This window comes from Felis catus, chromosome D3, assembly GCF_018350175.1.
Source record: "Felis catus isolate Fca126 chromosome D3, F.catus_Fca126_mat1.0, whole genome shotgun sequence".
Classification (NCBI taxonomy): domain Eukaryota; kingdom Metazoa; phylum Chordata; class Mammalia; order Carnivora; family Felidae; genus Felis; species Felis catus.
The window spans coordinates 16,758,109-16,773,188 of NC_058379.1; the positions used below are offsets into that span (position 1 = coordinate 16,758,109).

The 15,080-nt window shown below is 48.6% G+C and overlaps 1 protein-coding gene across 1 annotated transcript in view; it reads left to right on the forward strand.

Annotated features, from left to right (window-relative positions):
* Positions 1-15,080, forward strand: part of CABP1 (calcium binding protein 1) — a 57,538-nt gene that overhangs the window by 8,901 nt on the left and 33,557 nt on the right. Inside the window, exon 2 of the mRNA XM_045042245.1 lies at positions 10,470-10,555. The gene's annotated coding sequence lies outside the window, so the exon portion shown is untranslated. The remainder of the gene's footprint in view (positions 1-10,469; positions 10,556-15,080) is intronic.

The window sequence follows — 15,080 nt, forward strand, 5'->3', positions numbered from 1 at the left end:
GAACTCACGAACCGTGAGATTGACCTGAGCCAAGGTTGGATGCTCAACCGACTGAGCCACCCAGGCGCCCCTTGTTTGTTTGTTTGCTTTTTAAAGTTTATTTATTTATTTTGAGACACAGAGAGAGCATGGGGGAGGGGGAGAGAGAGGGGAAGAGAAAGAGAGAAGCCCCAGTAGGCTCCACGCTATCAGTGCAGAGCCCGACAAGGTGCTCGATCTCATGAACCGTGAGATCATGACCCGAGCCCAAATCAAGAGTCAGATGCTTAACTGACTGAGCCACCAGGTACCCCAACTGCCTGTTTTTCATTCTTTTGGGTGTATACCTAGCAATGGAATTGTTGGGTCATATGGTGACTCTATGTTTAACTTTTTGAGGAACCACCAAGCTGTTTTCTGCAGTGGCTGAACATTTTACATTCCCACCAGTATGTATGAGGGTTCCTATTTCTCTACATCCTTGCTGACACCTACTGTTTACTGTTTATTTTTATTTTTATTAAAGCCAACCTAATATGGGGCACCTGGGTGGCTTAGTTGGTTAAGTGTCCGACTTCGGCTTAGGTCATGATCTCACGGTTCACAAGTTCGAGCCCTGCGTCGGGCTCTGTGCTGACAGCTCAGAGCCTGGAGCCTGCCTTGGATTCTGTGTCTCCTTTTCTCTCACTGCCTCTTCTCCTCTCTCTCTCTCTCTCTCTCTCTCTCTCTCTCTCTCTCTCAAAAAATAAATAAACATTAAATTTTTAAAAAATGAAGCCATCCTAATAGATGTGAGGCAGTATCTCATTATGGTTTTGATTTGCCTTTGCTTAATTTCCAGGGGTGTTGAACATCTTTTCATGTGCTTTTTGGCCTGTTGTATCTCTTCTTTGTCTATTGTTTAGTTGGGTCGTTTGTCTTTTTGTTGTTGAGTTGCTAAGAGTTTTTTATATATTCGGGAACCTAAACCCTTATCAGGGGTTTAGTATCAGAAATGTTTTGTGAACATTTCTTCCCATTCTGTAGGCTGTCTTTTCACTTTTTATTTATTTTTATTTTTTATTTTTTAAAAATGTTTATTTTTGAGAGAGAGAGAGCGAGCGAGCATGAGTGGGGGAGGGGCAGAGAGAGAGGGAGACAGAATCTGAAGCAGGCTCCAGGCTCTGAGCTGTGAGCATAGAGCCCGACACAGGGCTTGAACTCATGAACTGGGAGATCGTGACCTGAGCCGAAGTCAGACGCTTAACTGATTGAGCCACCCAGGCGCCCCCATCTTTTCACTTAAACATTTTTTTATTTTAAGTAAGCTCCATGTCCAATGTGGGGCTTGAACTCACACCCCTAGATGGAGAGTCACATGCTGTACTGATACAGCCAGCCAGGTGCCCCCTTTAACTTTCTTGATAATGTCCTTTGCACACAGATTTTTACTTTTCATAAAATCCCATTTATCTATGTTTCTTTTATTGCTTGTGCTTTTGGTGTCAAATCTAAGAATCCACTGCCAAGTCTGAGGTCATGAATATTTACCCTTATCTTAACTTCTAATTGTTTTGTAGTTTTAGCTCCTAACATTTAGGACATTGATCCAATGAGTTCATTTTTGTCCATGGAGTGAGACAGGGGTCCAGCTTCATTCTTTTGCATGTGGTTAAGCTCTATCTCGTGACTGCCGGTCAGCATGCCCTTTCAGTGAAGGGAAGGAACTGTTGGGGTCTCTCTTTGGAGAGAGTTTTGGTGGTGGGTTGGCTGTGAGGGCTTGGGGAAGGAGGGCAGAAGAACAGGCGGACCGAGTGACATCCACATTTCCGATCTGGGCGGATGGGGAAGCCTTGGGGAAGAGCAAGACTCAAGTGAAGGGAAGAGCTCAGTCCTGGATGTGTTAAGTTTGGGCTCCCCTAGCATCCAGTCACTGAGAGCACTGGGAATCACATACGTGATAAATGAAATAGGGAAGGATACTAAAGTTTTCATTCAAGGAATAGTTACAGAACACCTGACACTAATACTAGGTGACATTTACGTGGTGCTAATCGTGGGCCAGGCACTTAGCCCTTTTTAAAAAACTGAGCTATAATGGTCATAGTATAAAATGGACAAACCTACAGTGCACACTTCATTAACTGTTATACACACTACCTCCTAGGTAGAGCTATACAGAACATTTCCAGCCCTCAGAAGCTCCCTCTCAGGCCCATTATATTTAATTCTCAAAGTGACCCTATGGGGCATTATTCCCAGTTTTTGGATGTAGACACTGAGGCTTCCAGAGGTGAAGCTACTTGACCAAGAGCACATGAGGTGGAATTTGGATTCTAACTCCGGCCTATAGGACGGAACACTCCACCCTCTTGCTTGGCTTGGACTAGACTCAGGCCTAGGTGATCCCTGAGGGCAGGAGCGAGGCAGTCTGGCCTCTGCTGGGGAACAAGAGGCCCTCATTCGTGTGTCTGCGGGAAGGCCAAGGCCAGGGAGGATGTGGATTTAGGAATGAGAGTGAGGAATGGTGGGGGGAGTCCTTCCGGTCTCCATCAGTCATGGAGGTGGCTGCCTAGGGGAGGTGCGACAGCAGATAAACAGCAGGCAGGCAGGCAGCCCAGCTGGGGCTCTTTCCCAGCAATAGACCCTGGGGGAAGCTCAGCTCTGCCCGGACCAAATTGGTCTGAAGCAGGGAGAGGAGGGTGTCATGCCTGTCGGTGCCACTTTAGACAATGCTTCTCAGCATCCCAGCTGAGAAGATCCTGGGAGCAACCCCTGTGCCTCCCCTCTCCCTCCATGTGTCTGCACTGTACCCCTCTGACCTCTTCTGTCCTCTGCTCCAGCTGAAACTGGCCTCCTTGCTCTTCCTCCAACCTGTTAAGCTCCTAGCTGCCTCAGGGCCTTTGCACTGAGTACAAAGTACTCTTTGTACTCAGTGCACTCAGTGCTCCATCTGGAACCTTCTGTCTCCTGGGCTTCCCATGGCCGGTGTCTTATTATGTGTCTTGGCTCAAATTTTACCTCTGTAGAGTGCTTTTCTCTGAATGAATTGCCCTACTTAATGCTCTCCCCACCAGCCAGCACAATGGAGCCAGATGGCCTGGGTTTGAATCTTAGTTCTGTTGCTTCCTGGCTGTGTGGCATTGGGCAAGTTAGGTGCCAGTTTCCTCAGCTGTAAAATCAGGATGATGATAATAGTGTGTACCTCGTAGGATCATAGTAAAAATAACATTATTTAACATCTGCTAACCATGCTTGGCCCCTAGTAGATGCTTTATAGATATTTGCTATTATTCATAGAGCACTGGTCCCGTCCTGAAACTATCCTGGTTTGTGGTGTTTACTTGGTTTTTCCATTTCCCCCAATGTGAGCTCCCAAAAGATGTGGTTTCATCTATGTTGATCTCTGCTGTGTCCCCAGTGCCTAAAACAATGTCTGGCTCAAAGTAATAAACAATGGTTGAATAATCGTATGGACGAATAAACCAGGCTCCTAGATTATCCTGCTTGCAGCTCCCCAGACGTGCCATGCCTGCTTTCATTTTCCGACTTTTGCATTTGCTGTTCCCTCTGCCTAGACCCACTCCCCAGAGGAAGCAAAGGGAACATGCAGGGAAGACTGCCTTGTAGCTGCCCAGGTCTCTTTCTCAGCCCCGTCCTCACTGCCTCTTGCACCAGGCTCTGGGAGAGAACGGCGAGACAGAACCTAGACTCGCCAGGACTACAATCACCTATTACCACCCCTTTGTCTTGCAACTGGGGAATCAGAGGTCCAGAGAGGGGAAAGGACTCAGCCAAGGTCATACAGTGAGTTGAAGGCAACGTTCTCCCTACTGGACCCCACATGTCTTACCCAGAGGCTGTTTCCAATGTCCACGCTGGATCTGCTTCCCTACACGGGGCCTGGAAGAGAGGTGGTGGGTGAGGGGCTGGGCCCTGCCTGTAGACTACTGTCCTCCAAGCTGCCAACTAGGCGGGGCCAGGGCAGCTGGGCCTAGTGGACGCACAGGTTTCTGGTGTAGACTGACCTAAATCAGGCTCCTGACACTTATTAACCATGTAGCTTTGGGCTCTCTGAGCCTCAGTTTACCCCTTTGTAAGGTGAGGAGATGGAAGCCTACCACCCCGCTCCCCAAGGTTGCTGGGAGGATTCCTATTAAAAGATCTCATGCACTGAAGGGCACCTGGGTCCCTATGTCGGTTAAGCGTCCGACTTTGGCTCAGGTCATGATCTCATGGCTCGTGAGTTTGGGCCCTGCCTCGGGCTCTGTGCTGACAGCTCAGAGCCCTCTTTGGGTCTTCTGTCTCCCTCTCTTTCTGCCCCTCCCCCACCCCTCCCCCACTCTTGTGCATGCTCTCTCTCTCTCAAAAAGAAACATTTAGAAAAAAAAGTTCTCATGCATTGACCTCTTATTCTCACCTATCCTATGGGGCAAGGAGGAATTTTATCCCTATTTTCCAGGTAAGGAAACAGGCTCAGAGCAGAGAAAAAGTGACTTGCTCAAGATCACACAGCCAGCAAGAAACAGAGCAGGGATCGATTCAAACCCAGGCAGGCTGACTGCAGAGCTCACATTTTCAGCTGTATGCTATAGCCCTGGGCACACAGTAGGCACTCAACTCCTGCTGAGTGAGAGGGGAACCCTAGAAAGACCTTGCCTTCATGTTGGCAACCATCTTCTAGGATGACAGCTCTTCACTGCAAACCACATCTTTTGTTAATTTCCCTCCTCTCCAATCCCTGCTTAGAGACGCAAGCCCTCTCAGCAACCTCTCTCTGATGGATTTTTGGATTATCCCTACCTTGATTAGTTCCAGAGCCTCCTGGCAGAAGCGAGAGTTATTTTGGGGCCTTGATGGCTCCCTCTGGCTGCCTCTGACCTCCCACCCCCAGTTGCAAACACCTCTCCTGTCATCTACAGGGTTCATTAGCTACTGTTCCGGCTGCTCCCTCTCTGCCCCCTGCAGCTCTCAGCTCAGACTCCAGCCTCAACACCTGCTCTCTGCTCCTCTCCTCCCCTGCCCCACAGCCATTCTTGCCTTCCCACTCTTTTTTCCAGGTGAAGGATGCCAACCCCTTCCTAATCCTTGGCCCCTGACTTTGCCGTATAGCAGTGACCCTCTCTTCGGTTTGAGGATTTTTCCAGACTTGAGCAAAATCTCACACACCATTTGGACACAAATTTTTTTGGCTGGTGATCTGACTCCCTGTTCCTGCTGGAATTCATTCCCCGATGTCAGTCAGCCTGGGTGGGAGGGGCTCAGAAATTCCCGAGGGTAAATTTTATAGGATGCATATCTTGCCGCAATTAATAAAAAATTCCCAAGGGGGGGGATGCAAGACCCCCTCCCCCCCCCCACGGTGTTATGTCACAGTGCGTGGGGCTGACATCACAGGGACGGGGCGTGGGCTCTGCTGTATCTGTTCTCTCTGCTTCTGGCTCTCTCTTCCAGCTCTGCGCTCTGCCAGGGCCGCCCGCAGGACTTGCTTGCTTTTCAAAAATAACTCTTGAGTCTCACTGAGGTGGGGGGCTGCTTCCTTGGTGTCCCAGGCTGTGTGTTAATCCTTCCAACGCAGGACTTCCTGAAGCCAGCTCTGGGCTGGGCTGGGGAGCTGGTTATCAGTTGTCTGGCTGAAGTAGTTCAGTTGCTGACATCCTGTTTTAGTATCCATAGCCTTCCAGGAAGTAGGGCAAATGAGTCCTTCCTGGTGCCTACCGAGTCATTCATTCACTCATTCATTCATTCAGTCAGTCAGTCAGTCAGCGAGTATGTATCAGTGCCCTTTGCCTTCAGAGTGCCCCTCTTGGGTGGCCTCTGTTGCCTTTCCATTTGTTTCTGAGTTATCTCCTTGGTCCTCTTTGGATTTCTACTTCCTGTGTAAAGTAGGGGGATTTTAATTAGGGTGGCCAGTCAGTCCTAGAAGGAAACAGATGGCATACTCAAATTGGATAATTTGAGGAAGGCTGAATAAAGGGACTATTTAGATGTCAGCAGGGTGTCAGGGAATCGCAAAGGGTAGTTCGTTCCTGGGCCAGTTGCAGTGTGAGAGCTCTTACCTCCTAGGCCTGGCGGTCAAGGGAGCCTTCCAGGGCTCAGAAGGACTCAGTCAAGGGAGCCTTCCAGGGCTCAGAAGGACTCAGTCAAGGGAGCCTTCCAGGGCTCAGAAGGACTCGTATGGAGTGAACCACCTTGAGGGAGAAGCTGTGACCTTCTGTTGAGGGACAGAGCCAGCCTGAGGTGCCCTGCAGGGAGGGAGCAGAGGAAGAAATAGCCTGACCTCTCTCTTCCCTCTCCCTTCCATCTCTTCCTCGGGGCTCCCCACTGGCCAAAAGATATAGGAGTCTGTTGACTCTGAACAGGTCAGTCTCCGTGGGCACAGAGCAGGCTGGGAAAGGATGGAGAATGGTTCTGGACAGACAAATGGAAGCGATTCTGTTTCTCACCTACTAGTGGTTGTACTAGGTCATGTGGATAAATGCTCAAAAACGTCAGCTCTTATTACTGCTTATATCCGTTGTTCATCGGTGCGTAAAAATTCCCCCCAAAACTCAGTGGCTTTAAAAGCCTTATAAACACTTACTACCTTGCACAGTTTCCGTGGGCCAAGAATTGGGAGCAGCTCAGCGGGGGTGGTTTTGACTCCCAGTCTCCCCTGAGGTTGCGGTCAAGCTGTTAGCCAGTCATCGGAAGGGTCCAGCTGGCTCACCTCCATGGCTGGCAAGCTGGCGCTGGCTGTTGGCAGGCGCCCTTTGTTCCTTGCCATCCAGACCTCTCCACAAGGCTGCGTGAAAAGCCTCATGACTTGGTGGCTGGCTTCCCCTAGAAAGAGTGATCCAAGAGCAGCAGGCTCAATGCGTTTTCTGACCTAGTCTCCAAAACCACAGACCATCATTTTGACAATATCCCATTTGTTACATAGGTCAGCCTATTCACTGTGGAGGGGACTCAGAGCGGGCAGGAATCCTTCGATGCCTTCTTAGAGGCTGGCTACCACAGTTCGTAATACATTTGCTCATTTAATCCTTTCAAAAGTCCCATGAGCTTATCTAACAAAACAAATGAAATGAAACAAAAAACCAACCAACAAAAACAAAACAAAACAAAACAATCCTATGAGGGAAGTATTGTTATTACTGTTGTCACTTCTCTGTTGGGAAATAGAGGCACAGAAAAATGAAACAATGTGCCCAAGATTATGCAGCTAGTAAGTAGCAAAACCAGGAATTCAACCCAAGTGGCCTTATTTTAGGGGCGCCTGGGTGGCTCAGTCTGTTAAGCGTCCGACTTCGGCTCAGGTCATGATCTCACGGTCTGTGAGTTCGAGCCCCACATCGGGCTCTGTGCTGGCAGCTCGGAGCCTGGAGCCTGCTTCGGATTCTGTGTCTCCCTCTCCCTCTGCCCCTCCCCTAGCTCACATTCTGTCTCTGTCTCTGTCTCTCTCTCTCTCTCTCAAAAATAAATATTAAAAATTAAAATCAATTTTATTGGGATATAATTTACATGTGATAAAAAAAAATAATGAAGTTCTAGAACACTTTTCTTCCCGCAAATTTTCTCATGCCCCTTTGCAGTCATTCCTCCTGGGCCCTGTTCTAGGCAATCCCGGATCTGCTTTGTGTCACTATTGATGGTTTTGTCTGTTTTGAAACTTCATATAAATGAAATGATACAGTATGTTCCCTTTTTTGTTGTTTAAGTTTATTTGTTTATTTTTGAGAGAGAAACAGGGAGGGGGCAGAGAAAGAGGAGAGAGAGAATCCCAAGCAGGCTCCATGCTGTCAGTGCAGAGCCTGGTATATGGCTCAAACTCACAAACCATGAGATCATGACCTAAATTAAGAGTCTGAGGCTTGGGGCGCCTGGGTGGCTCAGTCGGTTAGGCATCCGACTTCAGCTCAGGTCACGATCTCGCGGTCCGTGAGTTCGAGCCCCGAGTCAGGCTCTGGGCTGATGGCTTGGAGCCTGGAGCCTGTTTCCGATTCTGTGTCTCCCTCTCTCTCTGCCCCTCCCCCGTTCATGCTCTGTCTCTCTCTGTCTCAAAAATAAATAAACTTAGAAAAAAAAAAAGAGTCTGAGGCTTAACCAACTGAGCCATCCAGGTGCCTCTTGTTTTTGTTTTATTTTGTTTTGTTTGTTTTGTTTTTTTGAGAGAGAGTGAGGGAGGAGGGGCAGAGGGAAAGGGAGACTCTTAAGCAGGCTCCACGCCTAGTGCAGAGTGCTTAATGGACTGAGCAACCCAGGTGCCCCAGTATGTTCCCTTCTTTTAAAAAAATGTTTATTTATTTATTTTGAGAGAGAGAGAGAGAGAGAAAGAGAGAAAGAGAGCAAGGGCAGGCAGGGGAAGGGCAGAGAGAGGGAGAGAGAGAGAATTCCAAGCGGGCTGCTTGCTGTCAGCACAGAGCCTGATGCCTCGGAACTCAATCCCATGAATGAACCATGAGGTCATGACCTGAGCTGAAATCAAGGGTGAGCCACCCAGGTGCCCCTAAACACCTGCTGAAATTTTGATTAGGATTGCACTGACTCTGTAGCCTCAGTATGGGGAGAAGGGACATTTTATACATGAACATGGTATATCTCTTCATTTATTTATGTCTTTCATGTATTTCCATAAGATTTTGTAGTTTTTGGTGTACAAATCTTGCACGTGTTTTACGAACCACATCCCTACATATTTTATTTTTTTGATACTATTAGAAATGTTTTCATACATTTCACCTCCCAATTATTCATTGCTAGTATAGAGAAATGCCTTTTTATATATTGATCCTGTATCCTTTCATCTTGCTAAATAACGTGATTAGTTCCAAGAGATTTCTTTCTTTTGTGAATTCCTAGGATATTCTACATGCATAATCATGTCATCTGCAAATGAACGCAATTTAACTTCATCCTTTCCCCCATTTTTTTCTTCCCTTCTTGTCCTGGCTAAGGACCTCCAGTCCAACGTTGCAGAGAAGTGGTGAGAGCAGATATTTTTGCCTCGTTCCCAGTCTTAGGGCTGACAGCGTTCAGACTTTCAGCATATGTTAGCTGTAGGTTTTAAAGATTAAAACAATTTTTTTTTAAAGTAATCTCTTCATGGGGCCCTTCATGGGGCTTGACCCTGAGATCAAGATTGCACACTGGACAGCCTGAGCCAGCCAGGCCCCCAGCTGCAGGTGTTTTGAAAAATCCCTTCAACAGGTTGAAGAAGTCCTCTTTATTTTGACCCTGCTCACATTTGGTTTTGTTTTTATTTTTTAATGTTTAGTTATTTAGAGAGACAGAGAGATAAATGATAAATGATAGTTATTGTTATTACTATTGTTATTACAGAGAGAGAGCATGAGCACAAGCACAGGAGAGGTAGAGAGAGAGGGAGAGGGAATCCCAAGCAGGCTCCATGCTGACAGAGCAGAGCCTGATGCAGGGCTTGATCTCATAAACCATGAGATCATGACCTGAGCGGAAGTCAAGAGTGGGACACTTAGCCGACTGAGCCACCCAGACACCCCAGTTTGTTTTTGTTTTTAAATCATGAATAGGTGTCAATTTTATCAAATGTTTTCTCACATCCATTGACATGACCATGAAGTGGACCCATATATGTCCTTTTAAAAAGAAAATTGGGGTAATATTCATATAACATACAATTAACCATTTTTATTTTTTAAGTTCATTTATTTATTCTGAGCTGGGTGGGGGGAGAGGGAGAGAGAGAGAGAGAGAGAGAGAGAGAGAGAGAGAGAGACAGAATCCTAAGCAGGCTCTGTGCTGTCAGCGCAGAGCCCGATGAGGGGCTCGATCTCATGAACCATGAGATCATGATCTGAGCCCTGAGCCAAAACCAAGAGTCGGACACTTAACGAACTGAGCCACCCAGGCGCCCCAGAATTAACCATTTTTGAAGTGAACAATTCAGTGGCATTGCACAGCCACCACCTCTATCCAGTTCCAAAAACACCTTTTATCGCCCCAAAAGGAGACCTTGCACCCCATTAAGAAGTTACTTCCCATTCTCCCTCACAGCTCCTGGCAGCCATCAATTTGCATTCTTTCCCTATGGATTTACCTATTCTGGACGCTTCATATAAATGGAGTTGTGCAGTATGTGACCTTACACATCTGGCTTCTTTCACTTAGCATAACGTTTTTGAGGTTGATTAACACTATAGCATGTGTTAAGTACTTTATTCCTTTTTATGGAGGAATAGTATTTCATTGTATGGACATAACACAATTTCTTTACCCAGATATATTCTTTTTTTTTAAGTTCATTTATTTATTTTGATAGGGTGAGCATGGGAGGGGCAGAGAGAGAGAGAGAGAGAGAGAGAGAGAGAGAGAATCCCAAGCAGGCTCTGCACTGTCAGCTCAGAGCCCTAGGTGAGGTTTGAACCCATGAACTGTGAGATCATGACCTGAGTCAAAATCAAGAGCTGGATGCCTAATTGACTGAGCCACCCAGGCGCCCCTACCCAGATATATTCTTAACCACTATTTGATGCTGTCTTTCCATGTGCCAGGTGCTGTCTTTAGCTCTACAGATACAGCAGAGAACAAAGGAGAATTGGCCTTGCCCAAGTGGAGCTAAAGTCTCTTCTGGAACCTGGTATGTTCTCTGTCCATTTCTGATCACATTGGAGGCCCCATATCTTCCTGCTCATTCCTCTCCATAGCCCCAGTGTCTAGCCCACTGCTCTTAGCTGACCAGATAGGTTTTAATCTGGGAAGACTTCATGGAAGAAGCGGCTTTTGAGCAGAGCCTTGAAGTTTGAGGAGATGAACAGTTTCCTTGAGCCGACAGTGATTAATAACAATAACTATCATTTATCAAGCACATAGTATGTGTCACACACACTCTAATGAACACGTTAATTTCCCCAGGAGCAGGCAGCTAGTGAGGGGCAGAGGAAAGTTTGGCTTTGAACCAGGACTCACACCCCTAATGACTGCCTTGTACTGACTGCCTTTCCAAGCCTGGTTCCAGGTTGGGGTTGGGGGTTTCTCTTCTCTGTATTCTATCTCCCCTGTCTTTCTTCTTCTGGGGACATCTGGATGGGACTAGAGAGTGGGCAAGCCTGGACTTGGGGCACCCCAAATCCTGGAAAGGACTCTTCAGATCTTACCCTTCCGGGTCCTTTGGACTTAGCCGAGCCCCGGGCCTCTGGGGGACCCTTCTGTCCTTTGCGGCACCCTTTCCTCCCCCAGCCTCCCCTCTTCTCCTTCCTTAGCCCCTCTAGCTCTTTGGGCTGTGCTGGAGTCTGTGGGGAAAGGAGCAGGATTTCGGCTAAATATAAACCAGGCTGTTCCAGTTTCCAAATAGAACAAAGGAGCAGGGTGTTAAGTTGATTTTTATAAATAAAGAGAGAGGGAGTGAGAGAATATTTTTTCGAGATGTTTAATAAAATCGCCTGTGAGAGGCAGGAAAATCACTGGGCTGCAGTGGGAGGGTTTGGAGGGGGAAGGGGTGAGGGAGGGTGGGGACTACTTTCTCCTTCCTGCTATGATGCTTGCCAGTGTCCTTGTCCTTTTCCTGGGACCAGGGAGAGCCGGTGGGGTCAAGGGGGTTGAGAGGCAGGGGAGGGACACGAGGGTCCCTGGGCGGTGGTGGAAGACAAGGAAGGCTCAGAATCATAACAGTTACTGCGTATCGAGCACCCACTGTATGCCAGGCCCTGTGTAGATGATGCATCATCTCACCAAATGCGCACAAGTGCACAAACTTGGGATGCTCGTCATTAGGCACCCTGTGATCTAGCCCCTGCCTACCTCTCTGACCTCATCTCCTCGCCCTGTCCCCCTGGCTCACTTCACTCCCACCGTGCCGGCTCCAACACAAAACCCACTCCCTTCCTGAGGCCCATATGCCTCCTCTCCCCTCTGCCTTGAGGTCTCCCAGCCAGCTCCTTCTCATTATTCAGAAGAATCACCATCACCTCTTCCCAGACCACCTTATCTGATGATAGAGAGAGAGCTCACCCTCGCCCCCACCTCAGTTATGAGTGCATTGCCTGGTTTCATTGTCTTCATTCACACATCACTTCTGAAATCGTTTGCTTATGTCTCTCCTCTACTCGGCCAGAACGAAAGCCCCCATGAAGACAGAGGTTCTGTCTCTCTCATCCACGGCTCCAGCACCAGGAGCCACAGCAGAGCCTGGTCCATGGTTGACGTTGCTGGGTATGCATTTGCTGAATGAATGGATAAGTGAATGAGGCTCAGAGAGGTAAAGTGACTTGCTTGAGCTCACACAGCAGGGAATGACAGAGCCAGAAGGGAGCCCAGATTTGTCTGACTCCCAAATGCATGCCCTTTCTACTACTTTACAAGACTTTCAGCATGGAGGAAGAAGGGACTTACAGGGATGTCTCTGGAACCTGGGATTTGCCGGGGGGGGGGGGGAGGGTAACCAGACACAATCCTGTAGGATCAAAGTGGGGGTGTCAGTGAAGCCAAATTATCACTATCCCCTTCGTCTTTTTTTTTTTAAGTTTATTTACTTATTTTGAAAGAGAGAGAGAGCAAAGGAGGGGCAGAGAGAGAGAGGGAGAGAGAGAATCCCAAGGAGGCTCTGCACTAACAGCCCTGCCGACACGGGGGCTCGATCTCACGAATCATGGGATCGTGACCTGAGCTGAAATCAAGAGCCACACGCTTAACTGACTGAGCCATCCAGGTGCCCCCCTATCACCTTCCTCTTTAAACAATGTGGGTGACATATAAAAATTCTTAAACAGACAGATCTTTGGCGAAGCTGTTAGTAGAGAGAGTTTCACTCAATATCACCCAGAGGAGAGCTAGTCTAAGCTTTGGGGGGTGGGGTGGCAGAGAGCTTCTCAGCTCAGGAAAGCGGAAGGGATGTCAGAGGAAGCAGAGATATTTTGCACCCCCACCTGCCTGCTCCCCTCCCCCCCCCCAACAGCGGTATGCAGATATGGGGTGGGCTAGGAACACGTGGCCACCTGCACCCACCACACCCCCCGCCCCGGCCCTCACCAGGCTATGCCTTTCTGCTGACACCAGATTCCGCCTCACCTGGCATCGGCACCGTGCGGCTTGGACAGTCACACAGCTCTCTCTCTGAGTCTCAGTTCCTTCCTCCGTAAGATGGAGATGGTGCAATGTGCTCGGTTACGAGTATGAGGGATCCTGCAACATAAGTCAGGAACCGAACTTCAAACACAGGTAGATTCGCCGCAGAATGACTGAAGCTGCCATTTTCTTACTTATCGTTACCTTTCTCTGGATTCCAATCTAGTTGAGCACAGGGACTATCATTCCATTCACTGAACAGCTAGTATATGCCAGCTTCTGGGCGAAGCGCTCTAGGTGGGGTATCTTGGTGAATCCCCATACTACCTCCACAAAGTAAGTACTGTCATGATCAGCGTCATCATACTACCATAATATCCTATTATTATCATAATACTATTATTACTATGAATGAGGAAAATGGGGCGCCCAAGGGGGAAGTGACTTGCCTAAGGTCACACAGTCAGAAAAGAGAGCGCTGTGCCTGAAATCCAGGTGGGCTCCAGATCTTGGGTGTTTCAACATCATGCGATCCTGCCCCTCGGAACTAAGGAACCAGTGGGCTTCCTAGTGCTCCAGGAGGTACAACCTGGGGTAAGTGGGGAGTGACAGGGTCAGAGGGGGTCCTGGTGAGAAGCAGAGGCCTGGCCTTGACGAAGAGGCCAGTGAGGGAGCCGGGGGTGGGGTGGTGGGGTTAGGGAGTGATGTTGCAGTTTGAGGGGCTGTGGCTCCAAGCTTCTGACTCACTCAGAGCAGCTCGATTCGCAGCGCAGGAGATGCTATTTATAACCCGCAGGTTCTAGCAGCCTCTGGAGCATGGAGCCTTGCAGCTACCTGGGGCCCCTCTGCCCAGGCTGCAGGGCCAGGCGGGGAAGGCAAGTGGTGGGGGGAAGGCCACCAGCTGAGCCTCCTTTCTCTTTGCTCTGGACTCTCCAGTCAGCACAAAATGCACACGCAAGTGCCCCGTGGCTCACTCTGAGGCTGTCCGGCTTGTCACCAGCAGAGTGCCTGGCACCTAGGACATGGCTGAGTGAGTGAATGAAGAGCAGCAGCTCTAGGCTTTTTTACTGGGTCAGCTCGTGTCATTTCTCTGCCCCAAACTCTCCAGTGGTTTTTCATCCGGAGTAAAAGCTAAAGTCCTCCTAGTGGCCTACAAAGCTCAGACACCATCTGGATCCTGCTTCCTCTGACTTCCTACCCTCTCTCACGCTTACTTCACTCCAGAAGCCTCTTTGCTGCTCCTAGGAACACACTAGGTATGTTCCTGCCTTGGGGCCACCACTCTCTTTCCTCCTTTTGGGAGGCTCTTCCCCCAGAGACCAGCGTGTCTCCCTCCCTCACCTCCTTCAGGCCTTTTTTTTTTTTTTTTTTTTTTTAATGTTTATTTATTTTTGAGACAGAGAGAGACAGAGCATGAACTGGGGAGGGTCAGAGAGAGAGAGACACAGAATCTGAAACAGGCTCCAGGCTCTGAGCTGTCAGCACAGAGCCCGACGCGGGGCTCGAATTCACAGACCGCGAGATCATGACCTGAGCCAAAGTTGGCCGCTTAACCGACTGAGCCACCCAGGCGCCCCTTCAGGTCTTTGCTTAAATGCCAACTTCTTGTGAGGCCTTCCCTGACCATTCTACTTAAAACTGAGCCCAGGGGCGCTTGGGTAGCTCAGTCAGTTGAGCTTCCGACTTCAGCTCAGGTCATGATCTCACAGCCTGTGGGTTCGAGCCCCGCGTCGGGTTCTGTGCTGACGGCTCGGAGCCTGGAACCTGCTTCGGATTCTGTGTCTCCCTTTCTCTCTGCCCCTCCCTGACTCATGCTCTGTCTCTCTCCATCTCTCAAAAATGAATAAACATTAAGAAAAAAATTAAAAAAAAAACTGAGCCCGTGCAATACATTCCTTGTTTCTCTGCTCATGTTTTTTCTCCATGACAGTTCCATTATCTAACATACTACATGTATGACCAGTTTATCCTTTCATTGTTTCTCTCCTTCTATCAGAATGTCCATTGCAGAGGGTAGGAATTGTTGTCTGTTTTGATCGCTGCCTCACACCTAGTGTCAGGAACAGTGCCTGGTGCATATATAGTGCTCAAAACATTTTTGT